Source organism: Cynocephalus volans, chromosome X (assembly GCF_027409185.1).
Source record: "Cynocephalus volans isolate mCynVol1 chromosome X, mCynVol1.pri, whole genome shotgun sequence".
NCBI classification, from domain to species: domain Eukaryota; kingdom Metazoa; phylum Chordata; class Mammalia; order Dermoptera; family Cynocephalidae; genus Cynocephalus; species Cynocephalus volans.
This window is the reverse complement of record NC_084478.1, coordinates 132,121,826-132,139,290: the sequence shown is the minus strand read 5'-3', so window position 1 is coordinate 132,139,290 and position 17,465 is coordinate 132,121,826. Positions and strand designations below refer to the sequence as shown.

General features: G+C 42.3%; 1 pseudogene; it reads right to left on the bottom strand.

The window, feature by feature from the left end:
* Positions 1-7,562: 7,562 nt before the first annotated feature.
* Positions 7,563-8,365, bottom strand: LOC134368704 (density-regulated protein-like; annotated as a pseudogene).
* Between the last annotated feature and the right edge of the window lie 9,100 nt (positions 8,366-17,465).

The window sequence follows — 17,465 nt, the reverse complement described above, 5'->3', positions numbered from 1 at the left end:
GGTCTTGCAGCTGCCGCCGCAGCCGTTCCAGTGTCTAGCGTTCGCTGCCCTTCCCGGGCCCCACCGGGAGAGGAACTGGCGCTGGCGTTGGGGAAGGAAGCGGCTTGAGCAATTGGGTTCGGAGGGAGGGAGCAAAGGAGGGGAGGAAGGAGGAGGGAGCGAGCTAACGGACGGCCCCCGCGAGGGCGGTGGGGCTGTGGAGGGGTGGGCGAGCGCTCCAGCCAAGTCCGCAGAGCAACCCCCGCCCTGGCAGCCCGGGTACCACCGCCACCGCAGCTCCCCCGGGTCGCTGGCAGCCCCGTCCCAAACGGCCAGGTGAGCCCGGCAGCTCCGCCTCCGGCACGGGGTGGGCAGAGGAAGGGCGGGCTGGGAGCGGGCCTGCAGCCATCAGCATCCCAGCTGCTGCTGGGGTGAAGAGGCTCTAGGGCGCCCCCTTCCCGGAGGGCCAAGCTCGGCTTCTAGCCTCGGCTTCTGGGAGCGCGATCCTTGAGCTCTAGGGCGCTCGCTCCCCGCCCCCTTCCTTCACCCTTCCCTCTTATCTCTTCAGGACTCTCCCTGCACTTTGTCCTGGAGCCGCCTTTGTCCCGCGCCTCGCATTCCCTGAGGCAGCCTGGCCACCCCATGTGACTAACTCGTCTACCTTGCCCTTTGTGTGGCCTTGACCTTCCCCGCAGCGTCCCGGGCTGCCCGAGATTCTTACAGAGAAACCCTAGACCAGGGTCCAGGCAGAAACCCTTCCAGGAAACTGAGAAGGGATATTTCCCCGCTGCCTCACGGCTCCCTGCTCCTCTCTCCCCGCCCTTCTCCCCTCATTCGTTTTCCTGCTTTGGCTTGAAGCAGCAGCTACAGGTGAATGTGAACCAGCGCTAAGGAAACGGCCTTCCCTCTCCTCTCCCCATGAGGAACCCGCTGATATATACAAATTCAGAGCTTCCAGGCTTTTAAAAGAGGAGGATAATCTTATCTTTTTCCTCCTAACACTAGTATCCTCTTTGCTCTTCCCTTCCCTCAATAAATGATAGTTCTTGCTTCCTACCCCCACCATATGAAGGAGTGAGCACCAGGGAGCCATAGAAGGTTCTTGAGCCACGGAGGGACACAGCCATGATTAAGGTTGTGCTAGGAAAATGATTCTGGGAGAGGCAGAGGCAGAAAGCCAAGAGACTGTTCCAGCAGTCTAGGCCAGAGGGGATAGGGGCTCAGGCCAAGCCAGCCCACTCCACTGGGCCCAACAGTGGCACCAGTGATGGAAGGCGTCAGAGATTTTTCCTCTTTGGTCCTCAGATATTTGGAACCAGCCCTAAATATCTTAAGCTTTTCTTCATGACAAGCTTATGCATTTTTAATTCATTTTTGAACGTTTACTATGCTGGTTCAGGATCCGAACCCTTGCCCTTGGTGTTATCAACACCCGGCTCTAACCAACTGAATTAATCAGCCAGCCCTATTAACTCTTTTAATCCTCCCAATGACTTCAGGAGCTAAGTATCATTACTATCCCCAGTTTGAAAAGAGGTTAGACCACTCGCTCAAGGTCACCCAGCAGGAAGTGGCAGAACAGGTCTGTGTGACACCATAGCCTTTGTTCTGGCACAGAGGGACTGGCATTCAAACCAGGCTTATCAGCTGCAAATCACTCACACAAACCCTAGATTCCAGCTGAGCAGATGGACTTGTCCTAACCTGAGCATATCTTCATCCTGTCCTCCTCTACCTGGAATGCCCTCCCTCACAGCTTCTGTCTAGTGAAGTTCTCCCTGTCTTTCAAGGTTGGCCTCAGTTTCTACCTTCCCCAGCAAGCCTCCTCTGATTACCCCAGCCCAGAGTGATCCCTCTGGGCTGCAACCCTCTTTCTGCAACCCTCTTTCTACTACTTCTTTGGCACCAGCATAGACTGCCATGTGTTATATTTCTCTCCCCTTGCTCTGACATAACAAACTATAAACTCTTTGAGGACTATGTAATACTAGCTTTGTTCATATAGTAGGTGCGCAGGAAATATTTAACTTGTTCTGGTTTGGCAGCTTGGGGAAATGTGATTTTGTGTGTGTGTGTGTGTGTGTTGGGGAGGTGCGCCCACAGCCAGCACCTCAATGCCCACTCCCACATCCTTCCCTTAGGCTGAATCTGCAGAACATCAAAAGCATCTCATAGATTTGGTCAATTTATTTTTAAAAGAACAGTGATTAAGTGGTTTCTTCACTGAGTAGACTAACCAAAGCCACCTCCAGGCCTTTGCTGACTCCTCCGAGACCAGACCTAAGCCCAGAATGGGCCCCAAGCTTTCAGGTTTTCATTTTCAAAATGAATGCTGACTGACAAGCAGCTACTTCTGCTGCCCTGGAAACTCCCCTCCACAACCCCAACCCCAAATCTGTAAACACCAAACCACACACATGCACACACACTTCCAGAACATGCAAACAGCTGCAGCAATATTTCTTTTAAATCAAAATGCCAGCATGGAGAATGCAGGATGGAAGAATTCTTGGACCATTAATTTTCCTTGCCACTAAGCAGGCAATTCCGTTCCCTATCAGCACTAATAATATCTCTGGTTCCAATTCAAAGACTGCAAAGGCAGCAGCCTGACCAGCGCCACAGACCCATGACACACGTGCGCTTGCTCAACTCTGTTGCCAGAGACCAAAGCCACAGTGCATCCCTAGCAACTCATTTTATCTTCACTTAGCAGGTGCTTTCTCCCCTAGGTCACCAGCTGCACACACCATTCCTCAGAACCACAGCACCTGTCTCTATTTCAGTAGAGGGAGGCTCTGGAATTTGATACCAGGGAGTGGGTTAGAGGGAGTGAAACCCACCTAGAACTAAGATACCAGTCGTCTGAAACATCTGCTGTTCCTCCAAAGGAGTGGGGCAAACCTCTCAAGCCCTTGGAAAGGGCTTCCCAAGAAGTTGGATGTGGGGTAGGTATTTACGTTGCAATTAGTAATACCTGATGTCTTTTCCAAATAGCAGCCCTCCTAATATATTTACGGATTTATTTACAGGTCCTGGACTATTAGAACTAGACTAGATTTTGATGTTTTGTTAGTCTTCATTTTCCAGATGAGGTTTAACTAACTGTCAGAGAGGATATCCGGAGGCAGAGAATCTTAAAGCCGAAATGTTAGGCGTGCCCCGAAAATCAATCTCGATCGAAGAGAGAGCAGCTCCTGTACACCTTTCACCTTTCACCAAAGATTTCCATAGAGGGGAAGAGAGAACAGCTCAGCAATATTACTGGAAGTCAGTGGAGAAGCATAATTCATCTCAAAAGTTTAATTTACATGCAACTTCTCAGGAATATACCCCTTAAGTGACACATGTATCCTTGGCTCTCAATGGTATTTTCCAGTGGAGCTGATAGACTCAGAAAAAATCCACAGGTGCAAAATAGGCAAGAGGGGGAAGTGTGGAATGTGGGAAGTAAAGTCCCTCAAGCTTGCATAACCCTCGGTCATGGAGGGAATGGGAAAATTCTTGAGGTTGCCGATATAAAATGTAAATTTTTTTTCCTCCAAGGACCTATGCTGATATCATCACATGATTCTCAATGAGAGAGAAAACCTTGGGAGAGAAAGCTCCTTTCCCACTTGACTGTGTGGCTGTGAGTGGGTGTGCGAGAGTGGATGTTTGAGTGGTGTGTGTGTGTGTGTGTGTGTGTGTGTGTGTGTGTGTGTACACTGCCAGATGTCACTGTCTCTGGTTGCCGTTTTCCCCTTCCCAAGTGTCAGAGCTTTACTCGAGGAGATCCCATTTTGAATGCCTTTTCCTTAGGCTATGGAACAAGTCATATTTAGTAAACACTTTAAAAATTCTTTCCTAGTACTTTGGAATTACTTTTTTTCCCAGTCCTTCAGTAAAGTCTGATGTTCCCATTAGAAAAAAAAAAAAACAAAAAACGTTACGATCTTATTTTGAGAGCTGGGTAAGCTTGGAATAGTAGAAGGTGGTAGGAGCAAGTTGGCACATATGTGAGCCATGAGACCAGGCCTTCTCAAAATGACTGAGGAGGGCTGGGCGGTTAGCTCAGTTGGTTAGAGCATGGTGCTGACAACACCAAGGTCCAAGGTTCGATCCCTGTACTTGCCAGCTGCCAAAACAAACAGAAAATGATTGAGGAGAAAGGGGGCAGGCAGGAAGCAGAGAGAAATCTTTAGGCCCGAGTGAAAGCAGGAAACCTGCGTAAGACCCTGCGTAAGACTCGGGCTGGAACGGCTTAACTGGAGCCCAGCGGTCAAGCTTGGGCCTTGAAGTGTGACGAGAAGAAAATTTCCATTACACATTTTATTGATAAAAGCATGCCACATCCTGGAAAAGACCTCACGTATTACCGTACGGAGACACACGAGGGCGCTCTAACCACCTCGCGGTTGAGGAAACCAGGAAGGTCGCACAGGTTTCAACCTGGAGGAAAGAAGCATCGCAGGCCTTTTGGTGATGCGAATTCAGGCTTCTACCGTGGAGCAGGCTGCTCATCCTTGGCCCTCAAGTAGCTCCAAGGAAGGAGGTACTAGCACCAGGGCTGCGGTGAGAAGTCCCGGGTGTCACCTTAAAGAGAATGTGAACGATCTGGAGAGAGAAGGAGGCTAGTGAGAAGTACCAAGTGGTTCCTTACTTATTGAACAGGAGTTGGCTTCTGTAATATGGAAGGCTTGGAATAACAGTCTCTGACAGGATTCAAAGTGCTTTCATACTTTTAGTTATCTCTCTGACCCAGGTAGCAAGCCTGAGAGGTATGTAGAGAAGACAGCATTTATATTCGATTCGTGAACACAAGGCTGAGGGAGGTTAAGTGAACTGCCGGAGTCACACAGCTCGGAAGAGGCAGAGCAGGGTTTGTGCTCGTGCCCCTGTGTCGTGCTGTCTTGCGCATCTGGGTACAGCCGGCAGGGAGAGTTCTTGGCAAAATCGTGCAGTAAGTGAATGTTGTTCTTGGTGCCTTCAGCCTCCCATTTCTGACATCCAAGTATCCTGTGCCCCTAATCGCCCAATGCAGTACTTTCTAATAATAATGACAACTGCTGCCTACTGCTTATTGAGCACTTAGGTGACTGGCAGGCCCTGTGCCAAGCATTGAATATGCGTTATCACACACAAATGTTCATAGCAGCACTATTCACAATGGCCAAAAAGTGGAAACAATCCAAATGCCCATCATGACAATATCAATATCCATGAATGCACGAACAAAGAAATTGTGTTTGTTTATACAATGGAATATTATTTGGCCATAAAGAGGAATGAAATATTGACACATGCTACAACAGGGATGAACTTTGAAAACATCATGCTAAGTGAAAGAAGCCAGGCACAAAAGACTCTTCTGATTCCATTTATATGAGATGGCCAGAAGAGGTAAATCCATAGGAAGAGAAAGTAGGTTATTGCTCACTCTGTAGAACGCAGTGCTCACAACACCGAGGTCAAGGATTCGGATCCCTGCTCTGCCAACTACAGAGAGAGAGAGAGAGAAGTAGGTTAGTGGCTGTCAAGGCAGGCATGGGAGGAGGGGGAATGGAGAATGACTACGAATGGTATAGGTTTTTTGGGGGTGATGAAAATGTTCTCTAGGTAGATAGTGGTGATGGCTGCACAAACTTCTGAATACACTAAAAACCACTGAAGTGTACACTTCAAAATGGTGAAGTACATGTACGTGAATTATACCTCAATAAAGGTGTTACCAAAAAAGTGCATTATGTCCCTTAACCTTCACAACAACTCTAAGAGACTAATGAGAGACTGGGCCTAGTAAAGTTAGTGGGCCACGTTTACTCAGCTGGTAAGTGGCAGGGGAACCCGTCCAACTTCTCCTGGTTCCAAGGCTCATACTTTTAACCATTATGTTACCTGCCCCTAATGCATCACTCATATAGAAGATGCTGTAAAAGCCAAGACTGACTGAGGGCTTATTATGTGCCAAGCACTGTGCAAAGCACATTACGTTCATGATGCGTAAGACAAGGCAGATAATGGGTGTGTGTGTGTGTTTGTGTGTGTGTATATATATATGCAAAGACAATTTTAATCCTGTACTTTCCTGCAGTAACATCCATTGCTGACTGTATATGCATTGAAGCTGCGTTTCCCAAGAACTATGAACATTAAGAATCTTTACATGAAGTCACATGTGTTGATACAGGCACATGGACATCTTCTGGCACCAACAAAATACATACATAATACACACACATACCAAATAGTCTTGATGGATAAGTTTGCTTCACTAGGTAATCTTATTTAGTAAAATTCACAGTTAATGCAAAATTTCATTTTTTAATTTACATCTTTAGTACATTTTTTAAGACTTTATTTTTTTAAGACACACACATTTTTTCTAAGACTTTATTTTTTAAAAGTCATTTATTCGATTGTAATTTTCAAGGCAATGAGCAATGGTTTCATGGATTCTAAGTTTCTTAAAGGTGCCTATAGCAATTTAAAATACCACGAGTCTTCAATTTGCAACACCTGACTTAAAACAAAGTTTAAATTCATCTAATCCATTCATTAAAATTGTCACTGTTTCTCTTGTGAGAAAGACATGTTTCAATTGCTATTTCACAGACTATATATTGAGCAAGATGTTTAGTATTTTTAATTGGTTAGTAGAATTTTGCTCAAGTAATTTATAGTCAGAACAACTCTCAGCGTCACTGTTCCACTCATAACAATGATAATAATGAACATCTAAAACGGATTTGAAGTCTGCCCCCACTTGCTAGTACCAAACATGTTTCTAAGTATTCTTGGAAAAGATGATTTTTAAATATATGCATAATATTTTATCACCAAGTGATGCACCATCACTTCTTTAACCATTTCCCAATTGTTCGTTTATATCACTTGCAGTGTTTTGCTATTATGAATAACGTTGTGATGAACACCCTCGTCCATAAGTTTTATGCAAGACTGATTATTACTTTAGAAAAATGTCAACAAAGTGGCGTACTGGGTTAAACAGTGCGCATGGTTTTGAGGCTTTTAATATACTTTACCAAATATTCTCCAGGATAGCTTGAACAACTCCTACCAACAGTATCTTACTGTGCCCACAAAGTGGTCTTTGGTGGTAACAATGAAGCAAATTCAACCACAAATCTATTAGATTTTCACCGATCTCAAAACTATCACCCTGAAGAAGCAAGGAGACACATTACAGGTGAGAAAGCCAAATTCAAAACTTTTTTTAAAACGTCACCCAGCTTTAGATCAGTAAAATAATCAACAGAAATGCTTCCCACAAAAAAGTCTACAGTGTTTTTCCAAAAATCAAATGTTAAAAAAAGAGAAAGATAAAAGTCAGTACCAAATGATCGAAATTTTTTATTTGACTTAATTCTTTTTCATGCAGCAGCATGACAGTCTCCCCCGTTTATTAGACTCTGGCAATAAAAAAAAACAAGCAGCCTTGTGAGGAGCAGCGAAGATGCCAAGGACAAGGGTAGTCTACAGTTTTACTGCAGGAAAAGTATGTATACGTATTTAAAGGCCTCTCTCCCTTTGGCCATATCAACTCTCTGTTCAGATCATTAAATACAGGCAAATTTTTAACATCACTTCTTTACTTCTCCAAGATCTTTGATGCTGCCATCATCCACCTCTGGCCATTTTTCCTGAATGACATCAATTATGTCATCTGTTAGTCTCCCTGAATGATGATTTCATCCTCTTCTGTCACTGAGGCACCATAGGAAAATTGCTGAACAAAAAATCTTTGTGTTTCCTTAAGATCCATTTCAAAAGTTGCAAGACCACACACTCTTGTTGCATATTTCTTTTTTCCTTGGGGAATTTTGGCTATAGTAACCTTTTTGTAGTAGTCTTCTTTATTTGTTTTATTTGACCCCTTCCTTTTTTTTTTTTTTTTTAATTTTATTTTGTCGATATACATTGTGGCTGATTATTGCTCCCCATCACCAATACCTCCCTCCCTTCTCCCTCTCCCCCTCCCCCCCAACAATGTCCTTTCTGTTTGCTTGTCGTATCAACTTCAAGTAATTGTGGTTGTTATATCTTCTTCCCCCACCCCCCCGTTTTGTGTGTGTGTGTGTGTGTGTGTGTGTGTGTGTGTGTGTGTGTGACCCCTTCCACCTCTCTTTTTTCTTTTCCTCTTCTTCCCCTGCTGTTCCTTGACCCTCACTAATTCCTGCTTCTTTTTCGGGTGAATTTTCTATGGTAAGTTTTGCAAACTCATTTGGAAAATTCTTCTCTAACCATTGTCTCCGTTTGTTGGTAATGAACAGACTCTGCAATAAAGGACTCCAAGTGGGTAATCGGCATCTAACTTGGCACTGTTCCTCGGGTCTCCTTTGCAATCAGCCCCACTGTATCCAGAAATGACAGCAGCCATTTCCCAAACCCAGGTGATCGCACAGTCCCCGCCAGCCTCTGCCCCCACCGCGCATGCAACTCCGGCAGATACTATTAAAGCAATGGTCTTTTAACTTTTTTGATCGCACACTCCTATAGCAAAAATATTTTGAGGGGACATTACTCTCTTGTGATTCCTCTGTGCTTTGCCCCCTCGCCGCACATTAAACAATAAATTCCTTATGACTTTTCTTCATATTGAAAAAAATACTTTGAGCTGGTCTTCTCAATATTTGGGTGTTTTGTAATTTCAAAATGATATATGTGTATTACTCTACCAATGTATTATGTACATTATAAAGCATATGCAAAAAGGAAATTTTAAAAGGATGAGACAAAGATGAAATAAAAATATTTTACTTGTTTATTTTTTGAGTATACAAAAATCTTTTTATTTTCTTGCTACCACCTTTAATTAGTATTTCAGGCAAACAGAATATATGTATGTTTTGATTCATAGCTTAAATAAAGCTGGCTCTCATTTTCTGATGTGGCTCTTTTCCCAATCTGAACATTCTTACATTGATTTTTCTCTGCCTTTTAAAAAAATATTTTAAAATAATTTTTAAAAAATTTAAATGCTTATCGTACAAAAACTATTTGGATATTCATTAAAATGTTATTATTAATACATTTTTTTCACAAGAGAATTTGATCGCATGTGCTTCATTTTTTTTAAATCTTGGGTTAACATTAATACAGCTATGTGAAGGTGTGGTTCCAAGTTTAGTTTATTTTAGTACTCAGGTTCAGTGGCTGTCACTGGTAAAAAAAGATGTGTCACAAAGATACACAGCTGCAAACAGAAGAAACATTTCATTGGCTGAGTTTACTACATCATGATTCTCATTTCTCAATTCCACCCACCAATTATGTAAATATTTTTGATGACATTCAGCTGGTAAATGTGCACCTTTCCTGAGGTCAATCATTTGTTCTTGCAAACCAATCAGCAGCTCTTGCTCTTCTGTGTTTGTAACAAATGTGTTCAAAACCCACAAAAACTTTACATTTGAAAGATTTTAAAATGAGCAAGGAATTTTTCTTTCCCATGTTTTTAAGTGTGCAGATATAAAAGGTTTTCTAGGTATGCTACTTACATCATTTTTGGCCACAAAATTACATAACAATGAAAACAAAAACATCCGTTTTCCAAATGTTCTCTGCATGTACTGAGTTTTCTTTCGAAACAGTTACATTCTCACTCATGATTAAAACATCAACTTTACCTTGAAGAACTGGGCTGGGTGTGTTTGTTATATATTTTTTAAAAGTCTGCTGACAACTACAGGACACCACTGAAAAGCCAGTGAATTTGAAACGCATATCCATGTGTGGAAAAAAAAAAAGTGCATCTTTTAGTTTGAAAACTCTTTCAAGGACTTACAAAATCAAGTACTGTAAAGATTTTTACTGTATATCAAAAGTCTTGTTTAATATCGTTAACCATTTTGATGAATTCTATAACACTTTGCACATTGCAGGCTTCAATATCTTTGCTGTAATAGCTCACCAACTCTCTCAATAAACTTACCTTAAAATCCATACCCCCTTTTCTGAAAAAAAATCCTGTCAGAGCAGCACTTCATCAGTGTAGAAATCTGTATTACCAGTTTTTGCACAAGAAATTTTTTTAAAAAACAGTCATTTCATGATCCTATATATCGAACAGCCTAAAACCTCTACAAAAAAACTCCTGGAATTGATAAATGATTTCAGCACAGTAGCAGGATACAAAATCAACACACAAAAATCAGTAGCATTTCTTTTCTCCAATAGTGAACATGCAGAACGAGAAATCAAGAAAGCCTGCCCATTTACAATAGCCACCAAAAAAGTAAAATACTTAGGAAATGAGTTAACCAAGGAGGTGAAAAATCTCTATAATGAGAACTACAAACCACTGCTGAGAGAAATTAGAGAGGATACAAGAAGATGGAAAGATATCCCATGCTCTTGGATTGGAAGAATCAACATAGTGAAAATGTCCACACTACCCAAAGTGATATACAAATTCAATGCAATCCCCATCAAAATTCCAAAGACATTTTTCTCAGAAATGGAAAAAACTATCCAGTCATTTATATGGAACAATAAAAGACCACGCATAGCCAAAGCAATGCTGAGCAAAAAAAATAAAGCTGGAGGCATAACACTACCTGACTTTAAGCTATACTACAAAGCTATAATAACCAAAACAGTATGGTACTGGCATAAAAACAGACACACTGACCAATGGAATAGAATAGAGAATCCAGGAATCAACCCACACACTTACTTCCATCTGATCTTTGACAAAGGCACCAAGCCTATTCACTGGGGAAGGGACTGCCTCTTCAGCAAGTGGTGCTGGGATAACTGGATATCGATATGCAGGAGAATGAAACTAAACCCATACCTCTCACCGTATACTAAAATCAACTCATAATGGATTAAGGATTTAAATATACACCCTGAAACAATAAAACTTCTTAAAGAGAACATAGGAGAAACACTTCAGGAAATAGGACTGGACACAGACTTCATGAACACGACCCTAAAAGCACGGGCAACTAAAGGAAAAATAAACAAATGGGATTATATCAAACTAAAAAGCTTCTGCACAGCCAAATAAACAATTAACAGAGTTAAAAGACAACCAACAGAGTGGGAGAAAATATTTGCAAAATATACATCTGACAAAGGATTAATATCCAGAATATACAAGGAACTCAAACAACTTTACTAGAAGAAAACAAGCAACCCAATTAAAAAATGGGCAAAAGAGCTAAGTAGGCATTTCTCTAAGGAAGATATACAAATGGCCAACAGACATATGAAAAAATGCTCAACATCACTCAGCATCCGGGAAATGCAAATCAAAACCACACTGAGATACCATCTAACCCCAGTTAGGATGGCTAAAATCCAAAAGACTCTGAACGATAAATGCTGGCGAGGTTGCGGAGAAAAAGGAACTCTCATACATTGTTGGTGGGACTGCAAAATGTTGCAGCCTCTATGGAAAATGGTATGGAGGTTCCTCAAACAATTGCAGATAGATCTACCATACAACCCAGCTATCCCACTGTTGGGAATATACTCAGAGGAATGGAAATCATCAAGTCGAAGGTATACCTGTTCCCCAATGTTCATCGCAGCACTCTTTACAATAGCCAAGAGTTGGAACCAGCCCAAATGTCCATCATCAGATGAGTGGATACGGAAAATGTGGTACATCTACACAATGGAATACTACTCAGCTATAAAAACGAATGAAATACTGCCATTTGCAACAACATGGATGGACCTCGAGAGAATTATATTAAGTGAAACAAGTCAGGCACAGAAAGAGAAATATCACATGTTCTCACTTATTGGTGGGAGCTAAAAATTAATATATAAACTCACACACACACACACACACACACACACACACACACAAAACCAGGGGGGGGAAGAAGATATAACAACCACAATTACTTGAAGTTGATATGACAAGCAAACAGAAAGGACATTGTTGGGGGGGAGGGGGGGAGGGAGAAGGGAGGGAGGTCTTGGTGATGGGGAGCAATAATCAGCCACAATGTATATCGAGAAAATAAAATTTAAAAAAAAATAAAATAAAAAAATAAAAAATAAAAAACCAGTCATTTGCTGTCCATAATATATCTTCATCTTTACATCTTTCTTTTAGTAGTCCACAAAGAAGTAGTTCTTTGTGGATTTTATTATTGAAACAGAATCTAGCAAATACAAAGCTGAAAATGTTAGAGATGGTTTATCCAACTGTACAGAAAACTTCCTACTTTATGTCATTTATCCTAATACTTTCGTTTAAATCTTCAGCGGTGTTTTCTAGATGTCTTCCAGGAATATTTGCTGACAAAAACAATGCATTTTAGTTTGTCACCATATTATTTCACATGGATTATTTTGACCATTTCAATCATGATAGGAAAAATAAGTGTTTCCCCAAAGAGATTTGTGAACTTTTGTTTTTTGTTATTAGTAAGAAACTTCAAATGAAGCTTCTAAACATGTATCTTTATGTTCAGTGAGATCTAATAATGTATTATATTGAAAATCACATGATTTTAAACATTGCTGAAAAAATAGTAGAGATTTGTCTTTATGTTTTGGATGCCTGGGTTTTTTATGTAAACTTTAAAAAAATTATGACATACATGCAAATCATAAATGTACAGCTTGACAAATTTTCACAAATGGAACACACCTCTGTAACCAGCACCGAGATCGAGAAATAGAATATCACAGCACCCAGAAGCTTCCTCTGTCACCCCTCCCTATCATTACTCCTCCAGTTCTTATTGCCGTGTAACAAATCATCCCAAAACAATGGCAAAAAATAACCACTGTTTTATGCTCATGGATTCTGGAGGTCAAGAATGCAGATAGGGCCCATGGAGGTGGCTTGCATCTGCTCCATGATGTTTGGCACATTGGCTGAGAAGACATGATGGCTGGGGGTGACTCGACACTGGGGAGTGAAATGTCTTTCTTCACATGTCTGTCATTTGATGATGGCTGCTGGCCAGAACACTTATAGGTGGCCTCTCCATGTATTTATGATCTAGCTTTGTAAGTCAGGCAACTGTCTTAGTCCACTTCTGTTGCTTATAACAAAATAGCTGGAACTGGATAATTTATAAGAAAATGAAATTTATTGCTTACAGTTTTGGAGGCAGGGAAGTCCAAGGTCCAGGGAATACATCTGGTGAGGTGACGCTACAGCAATGCAGGGTCTCACATGGCAGAAAATGGTGGAGCACAGAGAGACAGACAGACTCTTTGTACTCCCCTTTTAAAGCCCTCAGAACCACGCCTCCGACCACCATTATTAATCCATTCACTACAGCACGGTCCTACAATCTAATCTCACCTCTTCAAGGTCCCACCTTTCGATTACCATAATAGGATTTCCCATCCTCAACAGTTACAGTGGGGATTAAGTTTTGGGGAGACATTCAACCCAAGGCAGCAACATCAGTTCTACTTTACTCTGTTGGATGCTAGATTCAAGGGAAGGAGACATAAACTCCTCCTCTCAAAAGGAGCATCAAAGAATTTGCAGACATGTTTCGAAACTGCTGCAAAAAGTAACCAACATCTTGAATTCTATCACCATACTTTGCTAAGCATCCGTTTTGTAGATGCTTAGATTTTGAAGATCTTGCTAATTCTGATGGCTTTGTACTATTATTAGCTAATCTCTCAAGGCAAAGTATGCACTTAAAGTGAGTTTATTATTAACAGTAGTGGATGTAAATCATACTTTCAGTAGCTTTCTTGATATTTTCTTTCTTTTTCTATTTTGGCTGATTTCTTATCAGAACCAATTTGTTCATTGTTATTTTTACTTTGTACTGGGGCTGATGAAGAGCTCATGCTAGGAATGGGACGTGCATGAATTTTGTCATTTTCCTCTTGCCCACTTGTGTTCTTCATATTATCTTCATTCTGACTGTGGTTTGTTTGTAGAAATCTTTTCAAGCCACTTTTCCGTTTAAGGAGGATTGGTTTAGTTAAAACCAGATGATATAATTTGTAAATTCACAGCCCAACATAGAAATTGCAGAACTTTGGAAGAGGCTAAAAATAAAATGAAAGAGTACAGGCATCACCACGAACCCTTCCGTGTTGTGGGATTTCTGTTCTTCCAGGATATCCATCAGTGACCATCTTACAAATGGGCAAAGCCATTTCAACACATGTGTTGTGTATGTTAGTTTAATCTCTTTTATATTTTTGTTACCAAATACATTTAAATAGAAATTCTAATATTTTCTTTCCAGGCCTCAATGAATCATCTTGCACATCACATTTTGGAGACAATTCATTCATTGCATTGGTCCCATTTTACAGTAAGAACTGAAGCACTGAAAGGTAAAGAAACTTAATCGAGGATTCATAGCTAGTATGTGATTGAGCCAGTATTCAAACAAGTCTGTTTGACTCCAATGCCCATGCTCCTCTTGTTATAACAAAAGATTCTTGCTGTGTATTAGTCCGTTTCTGTTGCTTATAACAAAATCTCTGGAACTGAATAATTTATAAAGAAAATGAAATTTATTGCTTTCAGTTTCTGAGCTTGGGAAGTCCAAAGTCCAGTGAACACAGCTGATGAGGGTCTTGGTGGTAGTGATAGTGACCCAAGGGTCTCACATGGCAGAAATGGTGGAACAGAGACTAACCTCCTCATTCACACTCCTTTTAAAGCCCTCCAAACCATGCCCCTGACCACCTTTATTAATCCATTCACTATGGCATGGTCCTACAATCAAATCACCTTTTCAAGGCCCCACCTTTCAATTATCGTAATAGGATTGCCCACCCTCAACAGTTACAGTGGGGATTAAGCCTCAGTGAAGTTGGGGGAGCATCTAATTTACAACAGGCTGGGTCAGCAACACATCCTTTTTGGTTTTAGACATCAGAATAGAGGAAGATTGCTGAATCTTCTTCTCTCAGTTAGGGGCACCTTTCTCTCAGGGTTGTCTATGGCAAAGTATAGTTTAGGATTAGAGGGAGGATGTGGGCATAATTGGAATCTAACTACCAGTCATCAAGCCCTTACTATGTATAAGACACGAAGCTAAGCACTGAATCACCTCACAGCCCTATGAGATAGCTACTAGTGTTATCGCCATTCTACAGATGACAAAACGGTGCTTCTGGGAAGTAACTTAACCAACATTATGCAGCTAGTAGGTGGCCATGGTGGCATTCCAAGCCAAAAATGGAATGACTCCTAAACCTGGGCTCTTAACCAATACATGGTACTGCCTCTAATCCATCTGCCCCACAGACAATATTGTAGTAAGTGCACAGTAAGAGCTAGCAATGTGCCAGACACTGTGCTAAGTGCTTTCCATGTATTGCATCTCATTGGATGCTCACAACAACCTTGCAAGAAAGGTGCTATTAGATACTATCCTCATTTTATAAATGCAGGAACTAAGACTCAGAGAGGTTAAATAACTTGTCCAAGGTCACATGACTGTAAGCAAGTGGCAGATCTTCTAGTGGTCTGGCATCCCTTCCATCGTTGCTTTGGGCAGGGAATGGAAAGAATCTCAATAGAGCCAGCCTTTCTTAGGGAGCCCACTGTCCATGCTGTCAGTATCTCCTCACAGAGCAGATGGAGCCCAGAGAGGCCTAGAACAGTGTGGGCTGTGGACTGGTTACAGTCCAACAAGATAAGAAAAGAAATGGAGAATTTAGAAACATTTATAGAAATTTGATGTTGCTGTGTCCTCCAAGCACGTGATCAATTTCTAGTGATTCTCTTTTTTAAAAATTTGCAAAAGTATCTGTCCATGACAGATTGGAAATTAAAAAAATAAAAATAAATAAGTGGTCTTTTACCGTAAATAGTTTGAGAAGCACTGGTACAGACAAATCTTGTCCACTATCCATGTCCATGGTCTGTCAGTATTATTTTGTTTTCTGTAGGATCTGAACCCGTGGCCGTGGTGTTATCAGCACTGCACTCTCCCAAGAGAGCCACGGACCGGCCCGTGGTCTGTCGTTTTGAGAGCAGGAGTGGTCAACTCCAAGCCAGAGGAGTGGTGAGCTGCCAGCAAACAGTTGCTAAAGGATTATGGGAGCAATTTGATTCACCCCAAGTTGAACCTGATGCTGAGGGTTTGTGAAAGACAATGAGGTCTGATCTTTTTACTCTTGGTAAGTTTCCAAGAAGAATGAGGCAACTGGCTTTAAATGATGATGGTGTCGACTTTAAAGATCCAGCAATACTTTCATCTCAAGGGGTCTCTCAGTAGTGCTCCAACTGACTGCCCAGCAACAGACGGCATCAATGTGCTGCCCTCTAGATCAGAGATGCCACTGCTGTCCTCGTTTTCTTTCTTTTTTTTAAAATTAATATTATTTTTTTACATTCTAGGATGTTACAGAACAGTTGGGATGGAGGGGGAGAGGGGAAAGGGGAAGGAAATGGGATGGAAGGAGGAGGAAGGAGGAGGGGTCAGATTGAGGCCTGTGGCACCCCCCTCATTCCCACAGGGGAGACCAGGGGGCTTCCAGTGGTGGCTTGGTTATTGCCAGGCTGGGTGCAGATGTCAGAGAGATGTGGCAAAAGCCCTTGTCTCCCACCACCCCAGCTCGGGAACCTGGGTCCCTTCTTGCTGCAGCTTGGTGGTTGTCACTGGGCTGGTTGTACATGTCAGGAGGGCATGGCCGAGGCCCTTGGCCCCCCACCACCCTGGCTCAGGAGAGCCTGGAGCACTTCCTGTGGCAGCTTGTGGTCAATGCTGGGGTGATCGCGCATGTCAGAGGGTGTGGCCAAGGTCCGAGGCTCCCACCCTTCGGCTGGTTGTGAGTGTCAGGGGCATTGCTGAGGCCCCTGGCCCTCCCTGCTTTATGGCTTGGTAGCCCGGGGACTTCCTGTCCTTCTAGGTGTTATAGGTGTTCTTTGGTGAAATGAGACCTTTACTAGTTAAAATCAAACTTTGTCTCTGGTTGTGGGTATTTTGTTTTTTCTTCCAGTTCCATGTTGGATTATTTGCTGTTCCCACCACTTAAACTCTGTGCTGGAACCAATTTGTTGTCATTTGGTTACTTCTAAAATGGGGGAACTTCCTGTGGGGACCAGTACTTGAGCTGTGTGGTTGAATGGAATTGCTGTTTTGCTGCTGACTCCCTGGGGAAGGCTTTTTGTGTAGCTCAGGTTTTAATAGTTGACTTTATTGGTACTTCTGGCTCTCCAGAGACCTGGTGCACTTGGGTTGTGTAGAAAGTCTGATCTGGACCTAATCTTTTCATCAAACTGCACCTCATGTAGTTCTATATTCCTGACCAGTCTCCTCTGAGTGGTCCTTCACTGATTGGGATGCAGATCAGCTGTCCTTGCTGTGTCCCAGTGTTCCCCTGGTGGGCCTGTCTCCCCCACCACTTGTGCTGCAAACACTTCCCATGGGATGGGCCATGCTCCAGTCCCTTGTGATGACTCACCAGCCTCTGAGTGGCTCCTTTTTTCAGTTATTGTGGCTCCTAGCTCCTATGTGGGTCCACGGGAACCCTATTAGTGATCTTGCTGGCCTGGGGGCCACCAAGGCCCTCATCTC